Source organism: Eubalaena glacialis, chromosome 4 (genome assembly GCF_028564815.1).
Source record: "Eubalaena glacialis isolate mEubGla1 chromosome 4, mEubGla1.1.hap2.+ XY, whole genome shotgun sequence".
NCBI lineage: Eukaryota > Metazoa > Chordata > Mammalia > Artiodactyla > Balaenidae > Eubalaena > Eubalaena glacialis.
Genome location: NC_083719.1, coordinates 84,726,667 through 84,748,762, shown reverse-complemented (window position 1 = coordinate 84,748,762; position 22,096 = coordinate 84,726,667). Strand labels below are relative to the sequence as shown.

The 22,096-nt window shown below is 36.8% G+C and overlaps 1 long non-coding RNA gene and 1 pseudogene across 1 annotated transcript in view; one reads left to right on the top strand and one right to left on the bottom strand.

The window, feature by feature from the left end:
- LOC133089852 (uncharacterized) overlaps positions 1-22,096 on the bottom strand; it is a 355,571-nt gene that overhangs the window by 1,176 nt on the left and 332,299 nt on the right. The gene's annotated exons all lie outside the window — the stretch shown is intronic.
- On the top strand, positions 7,411-8,962 carry LOC133089522 (dematin-like; annotated as a pseudogene).

The window sequence follows — 22,096 nt, the reverse complement described above, 5'->3', positions numbered from 1 at the left end:
ATATATCAGTTCCAAATCTCTTACTCAGGCTAGCTTCAAAATTACATTTACTATGACTCCTGCACGTGTGATCTAATAAGATCACTGACATATATTAATTACTATAAGATGAAACAAAACAATGATTTAGAAGAAAACAGTAGTTTAAAAAAATCCCCAGTTCCAATGCTTTACACTTGAATTTGTTAAATTTTTAAATATATACATAAACACTATTTGGCAGGTGAAATAAAAACTTGCAAAATATCTTGGAAATTTCCCCATAGAATTTTAAGCTACTTTATAAACATTATCTTTCTTTCCTTTTTTCTTCAATATAAGTAAGACTATAATTGAGTTTTTTCTGAAAATAACTCAGTAATTCAAAAACTCTTTGCTCTATTCAAGATGTTTTGCTATGAATTATACAGAGTAAACTAATAAATAAGACATTAGTCCATATCATCAAAAAACTTATTCTGTGAGTGGAAATTACATCTTCAGAAAAGCACAAATATAATATATGAAGATTTAATTGCCATAATAGAGATACAAAATAATTAGAGCAATAAAAAATTTTAAATAAAAATTATGCTTTCAAAATTTGAAGATAATATTGAGACACATCTCAGACAAATGGAAGAATTTCAACAGAGATAAAAGGTAAAAGGTAAGGCCTTTTTGGGAAAAGAGAATATTTTAAGTAATATTAAAATAGATATAATAAAATTATCTTCATAGAAGACATGCAAATCAATCAAGGTGATACACCACATCAACAAAAGAAAAGACAAAACCACATGATCATCTCAACAGATGCAGAAAGAGCATTTGACAAAATTCAACATCCATTCGTGATTAAAAAAAAAAAACTCGTACCAATGTAGGTATAGAGGGAACGTATCTCAACTTAATAAAAGCTATTTATGACAAGACCACAACCAATATAATACTCAATGTAAAAAACTGAAAGCCTTCTTGCTAAAATCTGGAATAAAACAAGTATGCTCATTCTCATGACTTCTCTTCAACATAGTATTGGAAGTCCTGGCCACAGCAATCAGACAAGAAAAAGAAATAAAAGGTATCCAAATTGGAAGGGAAAAGGTAAAATTGTCATTATATGCACATGACATGATACTATATATAGAAAACCCTAAAGACTCCACACAAAAACTACTAGAACTGATAAATGAATTCAGCAAGGTAGCAGGATACAAGATTAACACACAGAAAGCAGTTGCATTTCGTTACACTAACAGTGAGATATTAGAAAGGGAATGTAGGGCTTCCCTGGTGGCGCAGTGGTTGAGAATCTGCCTGCCAATGCAGGGGACACGGGTTCGAGCCCTGGTCTGGAAGGATCCCACATGCCGCGGAGCAACTAGGCCCGTGAGCCACAACTACTGAGCCTGTGCATCTGAAGCCTGTGCTCCGCAACAAGAGAAGCCGCGATAGTGAGAGGCCCGTGCACCTCGATGAAGAGTGGCCCCCGCTTGCCCCAACTAGAGAAAGCCCTTGCACAGAAACGAAGACCCAACACAGCCAAAAATTTTAAAAATAATAAATAAATTAATTAATTTTAAAAAAAGGGAATATAAAAAAAACAATATCTTTTAAAACCACACAAAAAAAATTAATAAAATAAAATACTTACAAATAAATCTGACCAAAGAGGTGAAAGACTTATATGCTGAGAACTATAAAACATTAACTCATTATTGCCCAGGGGATTTTTGCAGAAACTAATGCCTGTGGCCAGTGATTTTTATTTTGGCCAGCCAGAAATTAATTCTGTTATTTCACTAACACTTTGTTGGTTATTACATTCAATAGTTACACCTGACACACCTGTAAAGTCTTCTAATTTTTGTGAAATGTTGTCTTCAATCCACTCTTCTGTAGAAGCAAAGGAGCATTCTCCAGCACTGTGAGTTTCATTTTCACTTTCCATATCAGAATCAATCACTAAAGTTTTTGTCTTTTTATTGGTCTAACAGTCACATCGTCTGAATCAGAACTATATTCTGAAGAACTATCATCTTCTGAGACACTAGTATATATGTCGCTTGGAGAATCAGAGAAAGTATTTGCATAAAATTCACTGAAAAATTCTTCTTCACTCAAAATTTCACGATGTGTCATTTTTGAAAATTTTACGTTTATAACATACACAAGGTTGGAACAAAAACCTAATGGAGCAGAATGTGAATGATAATGACAATCATAAGTTGTATAATGAACACTTGATCAATTGTAAGCTCTAACAACTTTGCACAGTGATGTTAATTGTAGCACTCTCTAAAAACGTATTGATAACATCTCCAGTCAATAACGTTTGGGTAACAAAAGATATACTAATATGTCTCCAGTCAATAATGTGTTAATAAAGGAAATTAAAGATGATTCAAAGAAATGGAAAGGTAACCCATACTCTTGGATTGGAAGACTTAATATTGTTAAAATGGCCATACTTCCCAAAGGAATATACAGATTTAATGTGACCCCTATCAAATTACCCATGACATTTTTCACAGAACTAGAATAAATAATACTAACATTTATATGGAACCATAAAAGATCCAGAACTGCCAAAGCAATTCTGAGGAAAAAGAACAAAGCAGGAGGCATAACCCGTCCAGACTTCAGACAATACTACAAAGCTACAGTAATCAAAGCAGTGTGGTATTGGCACAAAAACAGATATACGGATCAATGGAACAGAATAGAGAGCCCAGAAATAAACCAACATACCTATGGTCAATTAATCTTCGACAAAGGAGGCAATATAAAATGGGAAAAAGACAGTCTCTTCAGCAAATGGTGCTGGGAAAGTTGGACAGCTGCATGTAAATCAATGAAGTTAAAACACACCCTCACACCATGTACAAAAGTAAATTCAAAATGGCTTAAAGAATTAAATATAAGACACCATAAAACTCCTAGAAGAGAACATAGGCAACACATTCTCTGATATAAATCGTACAAATGTTTTCTTAGGTCAGTCTCCCAAGGCAACAGAAATAAAAACAAAAATCAACAAATGGGACCTAATCAAACTTACAAGCTTTTGCATAGCAAAGGAAGCCAGAAACAAAATGAAAAGACAACCTATGGAACAGGAGAAAATATTTGCATATGATGTGACCAACAAGGGTTTAATTTCCAAAGTATACAAACAGCTCATACAACTCAACAACAACAACAAAAAAACCCAATCAAAAAATGTGCAGAGGACCTAAATAGACATTTCTCCAAAGAAGACATACAGATGACCAATAGGTACATGAAAAGGTGCTCAACATCACTAATTACTAGAGAAATGCAAATCAAAACTACAGTGAGGTACCACCTTACACAAGTCAGAACAGCCATCATTAAAAAGTCTACAAATAACAAATGCTGGAGAGGGTGTGGAGAAAAGGGAACCCTTCTATGCTACTGGTGGGAATGTAAGTTGGTGTAGCCATTATGGAAAACAGCATGGAGATTCCTCAGAAAACTAAAAATAGAATTACCATATGATCCAGCAATTATCTGGGCAAAATCGTAATTCAAAAATATACATGCACCCCTATGTTCATAGCAGCACTATTCACAATGGCCAAGACATGGAAACAACCTAAATGTTCATTGACAAATGAATAGATAAAGAAGATGTGTACATATATACAATGGAACACTACTCAGCCATAAAAAAGAACAAAATAATGCCATTTGCAGCAACATGGATGCAACTAGAGATTATCATACTAAGTGAAGCAAGTCAGAAAGAGAAAGACAAATACCATATGATATCACTTATATGTGGAATCTAAAATATGACTCATATGAACCTATCTATGAAGCAGAAACAGACTCACAGACATTGAGAACAGACTTGCAGTTGCCAAGGGGGAGGGGTGGTGAGGGAGGGATGGATTGGGTTTGTGGTTAGTAGATGCAAGCTATTACATATAGAATGGATGGACAACAAGGTGCTACTGTATAGCACAGGGAACTATATTCAATGTACTGGGATAAACCATAATGGAAAAGAATAAACAAGAATGTGTGTGTGTGTGTATATATATATATACACACACACATATATATGTATAACTGAGTCACTTTGCTGTACAGAAGAAATTAAACACAACATTGTAAATAAACTATACTTCAATTAAAAAAAATAAATAAAAGGATTCAAATTCCAATGCAAAAAAAAAACAAAAACAAAAATAACATTTTCCCCATGTGCTTCCCTGAATACTTTAGGAAATCCTGTCCAGAATTGACTGATGTAAGAGAAATCTGAAGCTCTCTTCTATATTATCCCTAAAAGCTGATGAGTCCAAAAACCACAATTTGGTTTCTTTTATTTCTAAACAACTTACTAATACCCATAACTTATTTCTTTTTTAATATAAATACATTGGCCAAATCTTTTAATGGACTGTAGCTAGAAAAAGAGACCGTAGCTGCTTACTGGTAAGATTTACACCCATAGTTTAAAATTCATTCTGGGTGAACACTGGGACCTAATAAACACCTCCATATACCCATTAAACAGAAATTTTAGCAGGGGTCTAGTACAGGTTCCTGAAGGAGCCATTAACAGTAGTACCCTCAGGTCTCACATTAATGGTAAGTAAAATAATTCCCGGGTGAGAAATGATGCTATTAAAACTAGGTTGGGGGGCTTCCCTGGTGGCGCAGTGGTTGAGAATCTGCCTGCCAATGCAGGGGACACGGGTTCGAGCCCTGGTCTGGGAAGATGCCACATGCCGCGGAGCAACTGGGCCCGTGAGCCACAATTACTGAGCCTGCGCGTCTGGAGCCTGTGCTCCACAACAAGAGAGGCCGCGATAGTGAGAGGCCCGCGCACCACGATGAAGAGTGGCCCCCACTTGCCGCAACTAGAGAAAGCCCTCGCACAGAAACAAAGACCCAACACAGCCATAAATAAATAAATAAATAATAATATATTTTTTAAAAAAACTAGGTTGGGAAAATGGAGGCACAAGTAATTGGTTAGCCATTTCCTTCTTCTCCTTTTTTTTTTTCGTAACACCTTAATTATAAGGTCTTCTTTTTTCCTCCCCAATGTCTTGGTGTTAAGGACTTTCAAATTGTATTAAAACTCGTAGCTGATTTAGGAAGAGCTAGAATTTCTATGCTTAAATTACTGATTCTAATCCAGAAGTCATATTGCAGCAGGGGAACATAACACAGTTACCTGGGAACTTTTCAAACTAAATACAGTCCCCAACACATTCCTCATGCAATGGAAATCTTCCTATATCTCCCATTTGCCATTAAAACCACTACAAAGTAAGCCATTGCTTCTGATGGTAGTGGATCAAATTTCTAAGGTGTGAGAATACCTTATGTATTAACTAAGAGATTGAGAAACACCTTTGCATCAACTAAGAGTTTAATTATGCAGTAATTCAATAAACATTTTTTGAGCAACTACTACCTGCCCAGCACCTAGCCTCTAGGAATACAACAGTGTGGAAAATAGACACAGTATTAAATAAGCCAAGTTCAGCATGGAGAGAACTATGATAGGTATAAAACAGAGCATTATGGGACTATGCAGAAAGAATACTAACCCAGTCTTAGTGAGTCAAGGGAAAATGTCCAGTAGAATTGGAATCTGTGTTGAAACATAAATGATGAAACGACTTAGGCAAAAAGGAAGAGAATAAAGTCCCCAACAGAGGCAACAGTCTATATTAATGCCCAGTGGTGGGAAATTATATCATGTTTCAAGAACTAAAGAAATCCAGAATGACCACAGTATAGAATTAAAGTGGAAGAAAGGGAAAGGAGATTGAGCAGTACAGAGATAAAAGATGAGGCTAGAGAAGTAAAGAGGGGTCAGATCAAGGGTGCATTAAGCCACGTAAACGTGTTTGAATTCTACCAAGAGAACACAGAAGAACAGATGAATATTTTAAGCAGGAGAGAGACCAAAGTTTTTCCTTGAGAAAGAAAACTGACTGCAATGTGCAGAACATAAGAGGGGGGGAGGGTCTAGAATCATGGAAATAGGTTAATATTCAAACTTGTTTTGTGTTTACTTCTGAATAAAAGTTCAACTAAGTATTAAACAATCAGAACTCTCTGGCTAACCACTGATTACTCTGTGAATTATCTAGTTAAAACACAGTGTCTTAACGATTATACTTAATAATTGCACTGTTTATAATCTAAGTTGTTTACTATCTGAGGTTTAACACTCAGAGAGTCGATTAAATTGGGTAACTCCTCTCTTGGATGGGAGCAGTAACCTTCAGTGGAATGTTAACTACCTCTGAGAATTATGCTTAACTCAGAATTTCTTTGCCATAGGAGTAATTGATTTTAGGCTGGGTGAACTGTTTCTTAATATATATGCCCACAGGGAGAAAGTCATTTTAATAAGATGCTTCTATAAGCCACACCCTACTTAAAACAGAAGGTTTCCCCTTTGTCTTCATAAGCAAAAACTGAAGGAGCCCTGTTTGTCCTTAAGTAAACAACTGGGAGGTAATGTAATGCTGAGTCGGTGGTCTGCAAAGTATCTCTTTGCCAATTCAGCTATCCATGTTTTGCTTTTGTTTTTAACTATAGCTTTCCTAGAAAATACATCTATGTTTAACCTTACTGAATACCACTACTTTGACCTAAATCTGCTTGTACTGGTCTTTCAGCTGTTCTCTTGATTTCATGATCCACTGTTTTGCTCTGCTACCACTATGACACAACTAAAATAAAAGTATCCAAATAATTGGAAATTGTGGAGGGGAGGTAATAAAATAAACAATGTCATCTCAGAGATCAAGGTAAAAGATGGAGTCTTTAAAAAATATAAAATCATTGATTCATCTAAGCAGTCAAATTCTGATGCTGAGTCACAGACTTGACCCAATGGAGTATAAGCACTAAGGATTGCTCAAGACTATCAACTGAATTGTGGGGAAAACTGCTTATAAATCTATTTCTATTCATGTTTATAAAACCGTCCTTTAAAAATTTTAATTTTAGTATATGTTTGCTAACTCAGAAAATTATATGATATTAATATCATATATTATGTTAAATTTATTTATAAATACATAAGTGTTCATCTATTTGGGACTAAACTGCCTATATAATACTGTTAATGTTATATAATCAAATTTACCATTCCTTGTTCTTACTATGTGGTATCTACTTTACAAAACCCCACAGACAGCCTATTTTAGGGGAATTTACATTCAATTCAAAAATAGTTGCTTTAAACTTATCTAGTCGTGGCTGGTATTATGGTCCTTTAAAACTAACTTCCAGAAACTTTAATCTCTCTCAAACTGCTGATGATAACCTGGCTTACTTTATATGGTACACAAATAAACATTTTGTGCATTTATTTTAATGGCAGCTGGAAATATAGAGCTAGCACACAAACTAGCACACAAATCAATGGACAATCACATGCTGGGCACAAGGACTTGGCTGCCATCCCCCTGGACAAGGCCATCTTGGACATCGGGTGGCCTAACCTCACAATCTACAAGCCTCACTTTACCTTCCCTCATGGAACACGTGGAACTGCCCAGAAGCCAGGAGCTCACTGTCACTCAAATCTACACTCCCCTACCATCTCCATCACCCTGGAGGTGTGGGCAGACAGCTGGTCTCCTGGAACCGTCTCTCAGATTTTAGCCCCAAGAACCAGCCTCTACCATTTCCATGATCCCAAGACCACCTGCCCAGATTCCAACATCTACAAGAAGTTACTCATCTACAAACAGAGAGAGTTCATGGGAGGCAGCCCTCAGAGCAAGCCTTTCCTTGAGGAACTCATCACTGAGTCACCCAAGTTCCCTGTATCCCAGCCTCCTGACTCCAACCAGATGGCCAAGATCAAAACTGACTACTGGTCTGCCTCCCATGACTCTTCATTGTGGAGACAGAATGGAGGAAGCAGAAGGCATCGCAGGGACTTCCCTAGTGGTGCAATGGTTAAGAATCCGCCTGCCAATGCAGGGGACGCGGGTTCGATCCCTGGTCCGGGAAGATCCCACATGCCGTGGAGCAACTAAGCCTGTGCGCCACAATTACTGAGACTGCACTCTAGAGCCTGTGAGCCACAACTACTGAGCCCACACGCCACAACTACTGAAGCCCACGCGCCTAGAGCCTGTGCTCCACAAGAGAAGCCACTGCAAAGAGAAGCACGCACACCACAACGAAGAGTAGCGCCCACGCACCCCAACTAGAGAAAGTCTGTGCAGCAACAAAGACCCAATGCAGCCAAAAGTAAATAAATAAATAAATTTTTAAAAATTAATAAATAAATAAAAAGTGGTTTTTTTTTTTTAAAAAAAGGCATCTCACAGGGAGGCAGACGAAGAGAGGGAAGAGGAGGGCGATGGTGACTCCAGAGAAGAAATGGCACTCAAGGAAGCGTCAGAGAGAGAAACTCAGTAAGGTGATGTCCAACTTGGGAAAGATGGTCTTGAAAGAAGAGATGGAAAAGTCATTGCCTATCCAGAGAGAACCAGTCCCTACTGGACTGGACACCCTTTCATACCTCCTTACACCATGGACAGTCTAATTGTTCTCTCTCTGCCTATGGCAGGACCACCCTGAGCTTACTATACTTCTCAGACTTCAGCCCATGGGGAGTGAGAATGGAAGCCCACACCTTGCTGATCTGTCCCTATGAAATGCTGGTGGTGACCAGTAAGGGGCAAACGAAGTTGCCTCCAGGCTTGACAGGCATTTGTCAGCCAAGGACTTCTCAAGGGTATTTTCCATGTCTTCTGCAGCCCTGGGGTTGTGGGACATGGACTTCCTTCCCCACAATGAGGGAGCAGTCCTCTTTCTCTCATCCCTGGTCCTCACTGGATGGGGCAAACCCAGTCTGGACTCAAGCACACACAGGGTTAATGTTTGTGACCTCTCCCTGCCTCCATCCCCACATGAAGGTTCCCAGAAGAAATTAAGGAAAAATAAATATGGCACTTAAGAGGTCAGACCTGTCAGCTGTCTTGACCAATGGGTGGGTAGAACCCCCAGCCCTGGAAGGAGGAGGGTGAGAGTGGGAAGCAGCCAGGGAGGCAGGGAAAGCTCCAGGGTCCCGTGTGTACCCAAGCACTCCTCCTCACTTCACCTTTTACAGCTCCCCCATCACCCTGACCTCCAGCCTCTTTGACTCTAGCAAAAGCAGCCTGCAGCTCAGGGAGATCTCAAACAGGGAGGCCGCTCTGCCCTCTGTCTAGTTCACCTTGTCCTCTCCTTGCAACCCCCAAGCTTCAAAGACTCTTGCTCCAAACCTGGCTTCCCCTAAAACCTTGGCTTAGAGTGGAGATGTCACCAAAACAAAATCCTTGCCCACCATCAGCCTCCAGGCAAAGTCAGCTAGAACTCTACCTTCTAGTACCAGCCCAAATCCTGGGCAGAACCCAGGCCTTCAAACTCCCTTGGATGGAATCAAGAGGCCAGGCTACAGGAGCATTTCTGAATGTCCTGGCTACCAGGTCCTGCTCATACCCATACCTAAAGAATGTAATTTATTAGAGCACCACCCCCTCACACTGCATTTCTCACCTAACTCTCTGCCCTACCTTAATCATACTCCCAGCTTTTCCTCTTTACAAATACATATTTGTATATAATTTTTATATATAGATGTAAATAGGTATAGATATATCTATCTCTGGGTCTGGGTTTTATTGCCCAGAGCCTGGGCACGATGCGTGTGATAATGCTGGGGAGGGGGGACTCTGCTTGGAATTAAAGGTTCCATTGGGTCCCCCCCCCAAAAAAAGATACATGTATATAAATATCATTATGTGAACATTCTATTATTGCCAGTATTTAAGTGAAAGTAAAATAAGACACATTGAGAAAGGGTGGATTTGAAATGTGTGTGTGTGTGTGTAAAGAGAGAGAGACAGAGACAGAGATAGGGAATCCAAGTATAAGTGATACACAGAAAAGGCAAAAATATGAAGGTAGCTTTTTTCCTGCCTTCAGACTTTAACTGAAACATCAACTCGTCCTAAGTCTTGAGCCTGCTGGCCTTTGGACTGGAACTATATATTCTCAGCTCTCCTGGGTCTCCAGCTTGCCGAATCACACTGCAGATCTTGGGACTCGCTAGCCTCCATAATCGTGAGCCCATTCCTCAATTCTTTATAATAAACATCTTTCTAGAAAGATAGATAAACAAAAATGTCGGAAACAGATGTTGTATTGTGTCATTATGCATGAATGCACACGCGAGCGTGCGCGCGTGCACACACACACACACACACACATTCTGTTTCTCTACAGTACCCCAACTGAGACACTGTTATATAAGAGGACTGAGGACAATATCTCCATTCTAACATGAGGACCAAGAGATCAGTTCATGCTTCATATGTTATCCAGTGATGGAAACAACATAAAAAGAATAGTTATCTCTCAGCATAACGATGCATTTGATAACACCTGCACATTTTTATAAAATGCTTACCTGAAAAAAATATTATTATTAAGGTTAGCCAAAAGTTAAGTGAGTCTCATTAATAATTGTATTTTTAATTTTCTCCTCACCAAATGATTTATTTTCATGTGCTTCTAATCGAGAGAGTGCACTTTAATAAAGCTATAGAGTGTAGCCCTGAAGAGATGGGCCATTTACCATTGTGAAGTAATATAAAATCAATGGCAGCTAGTCATACAGGTGTTTTCAATTTCCATCGTACATGGTACACAGCCCTTGCTTCAGTGGATAATCCAACTGTAAACAGTGACTCATTGTTAACAACTCTGGGAAATAGGATTAACAATTTCTAATTTCAAAGTAAACCTATTTCATTTTTGTCCTGCAAATAAAAACAATGTGTTCAGAGATTTAGCTTTTCAGATTTCAGAGCTTCCCAGAAACAAAAATGTTGGAAACAAATTTTTTATTGTACCGATGCCATTATTGGAAACCACTGAGTATATGTTCTTAATAGCTTTTTAACAGTTTGGTACCAAAATGATGATGATGATGATGATGATGATGATGATGATGATGATGATGACGACGACGACAACGACAACGACGACGATGATAGTAATAATAATAAAAATAAATTGAAGTTCAATCAGATGAAACTTAAAATTTGAATTGAAAAGAATTTAATTGAATCTCTGAAAACTAAAAATCTTGTAAGTATCTACTACTCAATGTAATCAGGAGAAAAATAAAAAGCTTACTTAATATTAGAAAGCTTTGTTTCCAAGATGAAAGTTTTAGGTGAAATTTTAGGAATCCGGTGTGCCTTAGAACACAGTTAAATTGAATCAATAATCTTGTAATTTTTGTGACTTGTTTATTATACCACTCTAAAACCTATTTTCCTCTACCTTATCTGTGAATTTCTTTAGTAGAATATTGCCTCAATTGAAATCTATACCTCTACACTGAGTTATAGACTCTTCTCAACTCCCTATTCCAAAGGATAGAGGACGGTGGCTTTATTTTGCTTTTAGAATACAGAAGTGTCACTGTGTAAGGCCATAGGGTCTCTGTCAATAACACTCATGCCTGGCTTTTAAAAAATGTTCATGCTTGAACCCTTCACTCAGGGATTTCTCTAACTGGTTTGAAACTGCTAATCTGTGTTTTTTAAGCTCTCCAGATATTTACATATTATACAGCTATAGTGGGAAACACTAGCCTGGATTAACCAAAGAAGGGTTACTCCAAAAGGAAGCATGAGGCTTTGTAACTGGGAATTAGACCCACAATATTTATTGTCCAAGTTTGTAGCAAGAAAATGGTACTGAATCCAAAGGGCGAATAAGATCAATCAAGAGACAGAATAAAGTTAGTGGACAGGAAAGTCAATATTGCAGACTGGAGGAGTTTTTATGCAACAGTTTTTATGACTTGTGATCATTAGCAGAAAGTAGGTTCAGGAGATAACTTGAATAACCCATTCCAAGCTGAAAAAACTAAGACTAAATATCTTCTTAGCTCCTTCTGTGTGACACTTGACTACCTGTCTAGCCAAAGAAATTATACTACCCTAACAGTGCAAGTTACAGTTTTTCCATTGAAGTCATTAATCATCAGCCAACTTGTTCACATCACTCTGAGATGGGTAAATAACTCTCTAATGTGAGATTACAGAAGGTCTGTGTCATTTATAAGTTTACGGTAGAGAGAAGTTAAAAATCAGAGCTCCATGTCCATGACTGACCAATTCTACTCACCTTTAAAATCCCACTCACCTTACAAATTTGTAAAGTATTTTTATAGATCTGTACTCTCGATGGATTTTGGAAGCCACTAGAATTCATTCATTTATCAGTCTTTTATTCTGTATTAGCTATATTTGGTAGGTACTACGCAAGGCACTCGACACGCAGAAAAAGATATAATCCTTGTCCTCAGAGATCTGACATTCTCATAAACTAGATAAAAGTTCTGCAGCTATTAAAATATATTTACAATACTGCATAATTAGTGATATGTTGGAAGATAAGACCAAGGTGTGCGGAGGGCTGGCACAAAAGAATTTAACAACTGTGGTTGAGAGTGGATTCCTGAAGACCATCAAAATGCTTTTGAAAGGAGATTATATTTATAGTAATTCTTGAAGCAAAGAAGAAGAGGGTTAAGTCCCTATAATGCAAAGCCACAGAAAACTCAAAGAACATCATTATGGTATGGTCCAAACAGGAGCTGCATGTAGGGAATGACGTGGGAAAAATAGGACAAGACTAAAAGATGGCCTTTTCTTTTATACCCAAAATAGTTTGAATTCTATCTGGAAGGTAATGGAAAACAATTTGAAGATATCACACAAGAGGGTGAACAATCAGATATTTAAGAATTAAAAGAAGCTAAATGAGAGGCAGAAACATTAGGTATAAGATTATTAAAATAATAACAGTTGAAAATTATGCTGGACAGAGCTAAGATAGCTAAGATAGAGTCTGTAAGTGCAGAAAGAACAGAACTCATTGAAGAGGTATTTAGGAATTGACAGGATTTAGTGAACAGTAGGAAAGAGGAGGGCTGGAACAATACAGAATGACTCCCAATTTTTAGCTTATGAAACCAAGTCAAATTGAAGTGCCACTTACTAATGGGATAAAATGAAACAACTGATTTAGGACACAGAAAGCTGAGGTGCCACTGGGCGGCCAACAGGAGCTGTCTTAGAACTGTTGGAGATATGCCATGATGCCTGCAAGTGAGTTGTGCTTCAAATCAGGATTGTGGAGTTATCAATTTAAACTGTTTCTTTGTTATAGCCATGGGTCTTCTCAGAAACACAGTTCCCAGTTTCTCCTTTCTGATACAGGGGAGACCATAGAAGCAGCTGATGTCAATATTGAGGTGACAGAAAATCTGGCAGAATTCACACATTTGTCACCCAATATGTTTTTAAGATAGTAGGGCTTTGGATAAAACCATGAAAAACACTGAAACATGGAGTATGGTGGAGGATATAGGCACAAAAAGGAGGCTAAGAAAGCTCAGAAAAATAGAAGGAAAACAAAGAAGCCAAGAAAGGAAAGCATTTCAATGAGAAGAAAAATTAAATAGTCAATCCTACTCTCTAATACCACTCAGAAATTAATTATATGAGAACCATAAATAACTCATTCAATTTTGCAATTAGAAGTTTTGGGCAACTTTGGCAAAAGTAGTTTTGTTGATTTCCAGGAGTGGTATTCTAATTACAGTAAGCTACATATAAGAGGCATGCATATGAAGTAGAGATGTTCTTTCTCTACTTCTTTGGTTGTTAATGGACAGAACGATATGATGTAATGCCTGCAATAATATACAAGACTGAGTTCTGGATTTATTAATTGTGTTTGGTTGCAGAGATGAAAGTTTGCTGAAAGGAGTCAGTATAGTAAGAAACATTCAAGTTATGAGATTCAATCATGATACTTGGTGAAGTGCCTGAGGAAATGGGGATGATGTGGGACCCATGGCAAAGTAGGAAGGATATTTTTTAAGAAAAAAATGACTGCTTCTTATGAGAAGAGAGGAAAAAAAGCTAGAGTATATACAGATATTTTGCAGGTGAAAGGCTGAGAAACTAGAAGAATCCTCCTAGTCTAATCTACTCTGTTTTCACCATTAATTCCAAGGCACAGTCTACTTCTGGGAGTCAAAGAATAGGAGTAGCTTAGGGAATTTGAGAAGGGTTGTGGGAGCTTAGAATAATAATGCATGGAAGAGAGACTGATGAAAAGCTTAAAAGATTTCCAGGAAGATTTAAGTACCCAATTGAAGCTAGAAGCTGTAAATCTGCTTTCTCCAATACCCCCATAGTTATGTGATTTCCTGTACCAGTGCTCAGTTGCCTGGACATAGTAAACAGATAATCCAGGTTGACAACTGTGCCTCAAAGTGCAGCTAGGGAGAAAGATGTGGAGACAAAGCTGTTGAAGTTATCGGAGGAAGAAGGACTAAGAGAAAGTTTCAAGATTAAATGCAGAGGAAAATGAAATCAGGATGGAGAAATAGAAAGCTGAAGAATCAAGGAACTAAAAGTTATCTTAAATTTAATGCATGGATATAGTGAAGAAAAGGGATTGAAAGTTGGAAAGGTATATTCAGTAAGTAGACTGTTGTAACTTACTGTTGCATAATACAGCAATTATTTTGTTTTGTACCTTCATCTTCTACTACCATGCCTGGCACTCAGTAAATGTTTGTCAAATTAAACTTATTCTGAGAAAAATAGAAAAAAAAACATTTTTTTAAAAAATTGAGAGATAAACCATACAGTGTTCTATGTTGTAAAATACTTTCCTCATATAGACAGAACATAAAGGTCCTATATCCAAGTTAGTAAACTACTCAAAAGCAATAGCAAGCACTAAGCCTTCAATTTCAAGTTAAAACTCGGAGGATGTGACTCAAATATCCTGACCTTAGATTAGTAAATTCTAATTTTAAAACTAGATGAGTCATCCTGTTTATAGGATATTTTAAGTAAAGACTGCATCCCATGAAGAAGAGAACCCCTATTAGAGCCTAAAACTAACACAGAGCAAATACAGCAAATTATACACAATTTTTGTTGTTGGCTTTTTTCCACAGAAAAGTAAATCAGTTACCGGAATTTGACTTCACTCTGCTGAAGAAACTGATCCTAGGGATATATATATTGACAATCACTTGTAAGAATTTCTACTATGCTCATTTTAGAGGAAAAAAGTCCTTAGATATCACTAACCCAAGCGCTTCATTATACAGCACAAAGAGCAAGTCCTGTAAAGGTTATGTGTTTTCAACAGCATATGGAGGGTAAGCAGCTGCACCGCAACCAGGATCAAACTCTTCCACTGTAGTGAAAACCACTGGAATAGTAAAGACTCTCCCTAGCTCATCTATGTAAGTATGTATATCAGGGAAACTGAGTAAAATAGCCATGATTTCAAGAAAAGGGATTTCTTTCCGTCTACCCTTTACAAAAGTACTGTGGGCTACAAATCCTTCTCGTACATTCTTTGTGTGTGTGGCAAATGAGCAACAGAAAAGTTCAAATAGGCCATAATACACACACACATGTATGCACACATATACAAACAGATACAGAGACAGGGAGACAAAACAGAGAAGAGTGACAAAGAGAGGAAGAAGATATGATGAAAATGTATCACTCAGAAATGGAAGTTTCTCTCCTTGGATAATTAGAAACAGGCCATATTCAGCTACCTTTTTAAAAAATCCCTTATGTGTTTTACTAAAATGGTAATTAGCTGTATTTTCCATTTTGGTTGAGACATATTGTATATTATTTGCAGTGTAGTTCTGGTCTCAAGAGGGAAATAGATAATCAGGAGAATATTTTTCAATGTCTCCTCTCTGTAAAGATTTACTGAGTTGTCTCTAATATACACTGCATTAAAATTAGAGGAAAGTAGACATCGATATTGTCAAGCTAAAAAAAAACAAAACAAAACTCTCTCATTTTCATTCTACTAAAATAAATCAGGTCCATATCTTTTAATATTTTATTAGAATTGTTCATTTCTGAAGGTCAAGAGCAAAAGGACTTTTCAAAGTTTAAAAGAGATTCAAAAACGGTGGCTGCTAATTGATAGTCTCCAGACACCAGCAGAAGGCTGGAATAGCAGCTTAAAAGCCTATTAATTTCCTTGCTGAAGCTGCTGGTGTTACTTAGCAATGTAACTTAACTTCGGTATATCCTATATTAGAGTTATTTGTTTGCAAACAACAGAAACCTATTCTAGACAACTTAAATAAAAAGAAATTTATTAGAAGGATATCAGGGTGTTACTAAATGCATGGAGTTCTAATCCTGGAAAAACCAGGATTAGAAACAAAGCAAGAACCCACTGGAACTGCTTTGCTGAAAGGGAAAAACTGCTGAAATAATTGAGCTCTAGCTATTTCTTCCATCCTGTTTCATTCCACTGGAGATTTAAAATTCTAGAAGAGAGAATCTATTTGGATAAACTTAGGTTTCACACGTACCCCTTGATTGTACCTGAGTAGTGAGATGCGGGGACCCCTTCAGCTTCAGCAAGTCAGAAAGACTACATACAACAGAAGAGAGATCAGTTTTCGTGAGAAAATCAGGGTATTGATAAGAAATAGAAAATGATGCTGGGCAGTCAAAATATAAAAACTGCCCACCTCAAGCCAACGTTCTTAGTGTTGCTTTTGAAGTTAACAAAAAATATATTATTACTACTATTATTGCTATTGTAGTTGTTATTGTTACTATTATTATTATAAGTGCTACATTTTGCAAATATGCCTATTAACATGTAAGAAAATATATACATTATTAAAATGTCCAGTATCTAGACAGCATAGGATACACTGAAAATCTGGGACAAGTGCCCCCCTCAAGTGATAGTGTTTATGAATATCTTAGTTTACCAGCAGCAGTCTGAGTGCCTGTGGGACCAACAGTCTGTTTATTTTTTCTAGAGTCACAAATCAAGCTTTATTTTTATAGTCTGGTGAGTCACCATAAGTATAAAGTGGAGAGAGCCATTCAGTCTTGCCCCAAGGAAGAGAAAAGGAATCACCTCAGAAATTATTTAATTCATGCTTCAAACTAGGATATATACCCTGAAAATCATTTCTGACTGCATGAACACATGAGAGAAATTTGCATCAGATAGTTCTGACCTGACAATCATAAACATTAAATCCTAATAACACGTAATGCTGCAGAAGTTTCACATATCTGCATTCATAAAGCACTATCTGTTCGGAGCAAAAATAAGCCACCAAAAGGAGACTCAAATGGCTTCAATTTAATGTGATGACTAATAAAACAATGCTTAACACTAAGTAAAACTCTAAATTCTGTATCAGTGGTTCCAACAACTTCTATATTTCCTGAATTAATAATTACCTAAATGCAAATAAATTTTATATAATGAGCATTTTCTTTTATGTGTATTGTGTGTTGTTTAAGAAATATATTCTTATACAGTGAAAAATCAATGAACAAGTTTAAATAATTCCAAAAAATTTTTAGTCATTTTATGTATGAACTGAGATGATATTTTAATACAATATCTAAAGCATGTTACATAGAGTTATGAGACATACGTCTTAGAAGGTAATTGAGAAGCATTTTAGTCCAAACTTTATTTCATGAGATTATCAATGCTCTAATAATGCATATTGCATAATTAAGACAAGTCAACACAGTAAACAGGATTGGGTCTGGACAATATCTAGCATGCTCCTGAATATCAGAAATATATGGCTCAAAAAAATGGTATGAAAGCTAATACACTGTCTACCTTTGACATTTAACTTCTTCGGGGCCAGAAAAAAAAAATTTGTCACCTTGAACAGTAACTCTTGCCCTTATTTTCCATAGTCTCTAATTTTCAAACCTTTAATGGAAAACGTACTGCTGTATATTGGGTCTCAAATACCTTACTGACAGTCCTCTTCTTCCTTCCTCAGTATTACCATAGGTCTTCATGGAGAGCAAACAAGTGGCTCAGCACTAGAATATATCAAATGGTTTCCCAAAGAAATTATGGCAACATATTCTCACAAACTGGCGTTGCTGTATGAGAGGTTTTCATAAAGCATTATCTTAAAATAGATAAATTTATATAGAGCAAATCATATGTTTATTCTATTTTCTTGACAAAACACACCCCCTCCACACACACACACAGAATCAGACTTTCAGGATTAGAAGAAAGTGAGCATATAAAATAGAATGTTGTTTCCTAAATACAGAAAGATTATTTTATGTAGGGGAATATTAATTTTTAATGCACATATTATTTATGCATCAAAAAAGTATTACTGGAACATCAACTGCCTTATTTCCCAGATATGTGCATTACAAAGAAGTTAAATGTTTATTGTTGTTTGGTTTGGTTTGGTTTGGTTTGAATTTTGGTTTTGGTTTTGGTTTTGGTTTGTTTTGTTTCTTCAAAAGCCTATTTTAGAATGTTAATAATTTTTGAATATAGGTGAAGGTAACATATGTATTCATTATACTACTCCTGGAATATTTCTATGTATGAGAAAACTTATAGTATTAGTTACTTCATGCCTCTACGCATTTTGCATGCATTGTCCTTCCCTACCCGCTCCACCCATCTAATTCTAATCATCTTCAAGCTCAAACATCACTTCCTCAGCCAGGTGACCTGTCCACACAAAGGCAGGCACTCTCTCAACTGTAATTGCACTATATATGGTACCCAGACAATGATATTTGTTGTATTCTTCTATACTTGTTGTCAAGGCCAAATCTTCCACTTTCAAGGGTACCAACTGCAAATATGCATCAAAATAACATGGAGAAAATTATTTTAAGGTGCTGATATAATTCCCTGCCAAGACTTACTGAGGGAAAAGAATCTGTATTTTTTAAAAGTCCTTGAGCCCAGTGCTCATCTATAGTTAAGAGTAACTGCACTAAACTGGAAACTCCTCAATGTCGAAGAGCTTTTCATACTTATTTGCTTACAACTTGTTGATTCAAACACATGGTAGACACAGAGCAATGTTTAGGGAAGCATATAATGTACTCATAAATATCAGTCAATGATGATGATGAAGACAGAAATATATAGAGAAGTACAGGTTGAGCTGGAAGATCAGTTAGGATTCAATCAGCAATGCATGGAGGCCTGTATTCACCTGATCTTCACATAAGGCTTGGCTGAAGAGACAAGAATAATGGGAGGATCATCAGTTCTAGCAGCACAGACTGCTTCCTGTATTCAGGCATAAATCTATATTAACAAAGAGGAAATACTTCCTGCAGAGGGGATCACAGCATCTAGTTAAGTCATTCCTATTAGAGCAAAAGCTTCTAATGCTCCAACGTAACTGTAAACTTTCTATTAATAAAGAACTCGGTTGCATTTAAATATTTTCAGGTGCTTGTGAGAATATTTTCATGAGATTTTTTAAACTGAACTAATTGTATTACATGTCATTTTATTATTATTATTGAGTCCCATATCCCTTTCCTCTGTAAAACCATATAATTCTGTCTCCTTTAAAGTAGTTTCTTCAACCATAAACAAGACGAAAAGACAGCCCTCAGAATGCGAGAAAATACTTGCAAATGAAGCAACTGACAAAGGATTACTCTCCAAAATATACAAGCAGCTCATGCAGCTCAATATCAAAAAAACAAATAACCCAACCCCAAAATGGGGAGAAGACCTAAATAGACATTTCTCCAAAGAAGATATACAAATTGCTAACAAACACATGAAAGGATGCTCAACATCACTAAGCATTAGAGAAATGCAAATCAAAACTACAGTGAGGTATCACCTCACACTAGTCAGAATGGCCATCATCAAAAAAATCTACAAACAATAAATGCTGGAGAGGGTGTGGAGAAAAGGGAACCCTCTTGCACTGTTGGTGGGAATGTAAGTTGATACAGCCACTATGGAGAACAGTATGGAGGTTCCTTAAAAAAATAAAAATAGAACTACCATACAACTCAGCAATCCCACTACTGGGCATATACCCTGAGAAAACCATAATTCAGAAAGAGTCATGTACCACAATGTTCATTGCAGCTCTATTTACAATAGCCAGGACATGGAAGCAACCTAAGGGTCCATTGACAGATGAATGGATAAAGAAGATATGGCACATATATAGAATGGAATATTACTCAGCTATAAAAAGATATGAAATTGAGTTATTTGTAGTGAGGTGGATGGACCTAGGGTCTTACAGAGTGAAGTAAGTCAGAAAGAGAAAAACAAATACCATATGCTAACACATATATATGGAATCTAAAAAAATAAAAAATAAAAAATAAAATGGTTCTGAAAAGCCTTAGGCAGGACAGGAATAAAGATGCAGACACAGAGAATAGACTTGAGGACACGGGGAGTGGGAGGGGTAAGCTGGGACGAAGTGAGAGCGTGGCATGGACATATATACACTACCAAATGTAAAATAGATAGCTAGTGGGAAGAAGCCGCATAACACAGGGAGATCAGCTCGGTGCTTTTTGACCACCTAGAGGGGTGGGATAGGGAGGGTGGGAGGGAGACGCAAGAGGGAGGGGATATGGGGATATATGTATACATATAGCTGATTCACTTTGTTATACAGCAGAAACTAACACAACATTGTAAAGCAATTATACTCCAATAAAGACGTTAAAAAAATAAAATAGTTTCTTCAAACCAAGCATTCTGAATACTATAAAGAAATGGTTTACTCCACAGAATTCAGATAAATATATCAGGCGTGTGGGAAGCATTTGGTTTACTGAGTAATGAGTCACTATCTGAACTAAAATATAAGAAAAGTGTCCCTGCACCCAGGACAGCCCATTCATGATGAATGAAGCATGATTGAGTGCCTCAGCATCACTGCCTCCTGAGGACATTTTCCCTTCCTTTCATCTACCATTATTCATACATAAAACTAATCCTTCTCTCCTAACATTCCCTTGCTTTTATGAGTAAGAAATTGTACGATTTCACCAGGTAAGAGAAACTCAAGTGTTCAGAGTCTATTTCAATATATAATACTAATAACATATTAAATTGGTATTAAAAAGTTAGCACTATAAAGTCATGGACATTGTTGTAATCACGTCTGTATCCCCAACTTCTGGAACAATGTCTGGCCTAGAACAATAGGCATATGACAAATATTTGTTAAATAAATCAATGAATTAATAATATTAGATCTACTCTTCTTTAGAATAAATAGAGTGAGGTAAAGCAAATGTAGGTTAGTCTTCCTGTGTTATAAAACACATATTTTTTCACTCAAAAACTTAGACTTCAGAGAATCCAGAGTAGCATATCTCTGCAAGCTCAAAAGTTGCAGTCAACCACAGTGGTAAGACTATCAGTTGACACTCTTCTTATCTCACTAAATCCTGAGGTAGAGTGCCCTTGAAAAATATTCCAGAGTGAAAGAGGATGCAGAAGCATGTGAAGTTTCTACCCAGTAAGCCATGAACAGTTTTGGAAATAAGGAAAATCACAAGACCACCCAGAAATGGAAATAGTACATTTTAGTAGGTAGAAGAAAATGTATTCTCTTCTACTATTGATACATTTATAAAATGTGGGATTCGGTTTCCTACCAACAAAGACCCAGACACCTGAAAATTTATCTCCCAACTTAATCATAGTTTAGAAAAAAATCTCATGTCTGATATTGTAGAATCTCTAATCTGGTGCCTTTTTAAAAATTTTATTGGGTACAAGATTATTAACAGAGAAATACACCTAGACTAGCATGTCATACAGAGGTCTCTATGCCTTTAATGTTGCTATTAATAGCCAGGGACATTCAGAGCCTCTTACTTATTCTCTCATTGTTTGCACCTGATGTCAACTTAGAATGATTGGCTTAAAATACGTAATTCAGTAGGCACCTCAAGAAGTAATATGGAATGTATAAACCTGGCCTGCCCAATTTCAAGTGAAATACAAGAGAGAAATGCATATTAATGTAAAATGACTATAAATCAAAAGCTATTTCATTTTCTAAGGTAGTGTAAAAGCCAAACCTGTTTGAAACCATAACTCATCTGTCATAATCTCTTAGATATACCATTGACCTTCCTTAGAAGCTTCTGTCACATAGAAGTTAATAGATCAGGAGGAGCAACATTAAATCATACGGCGT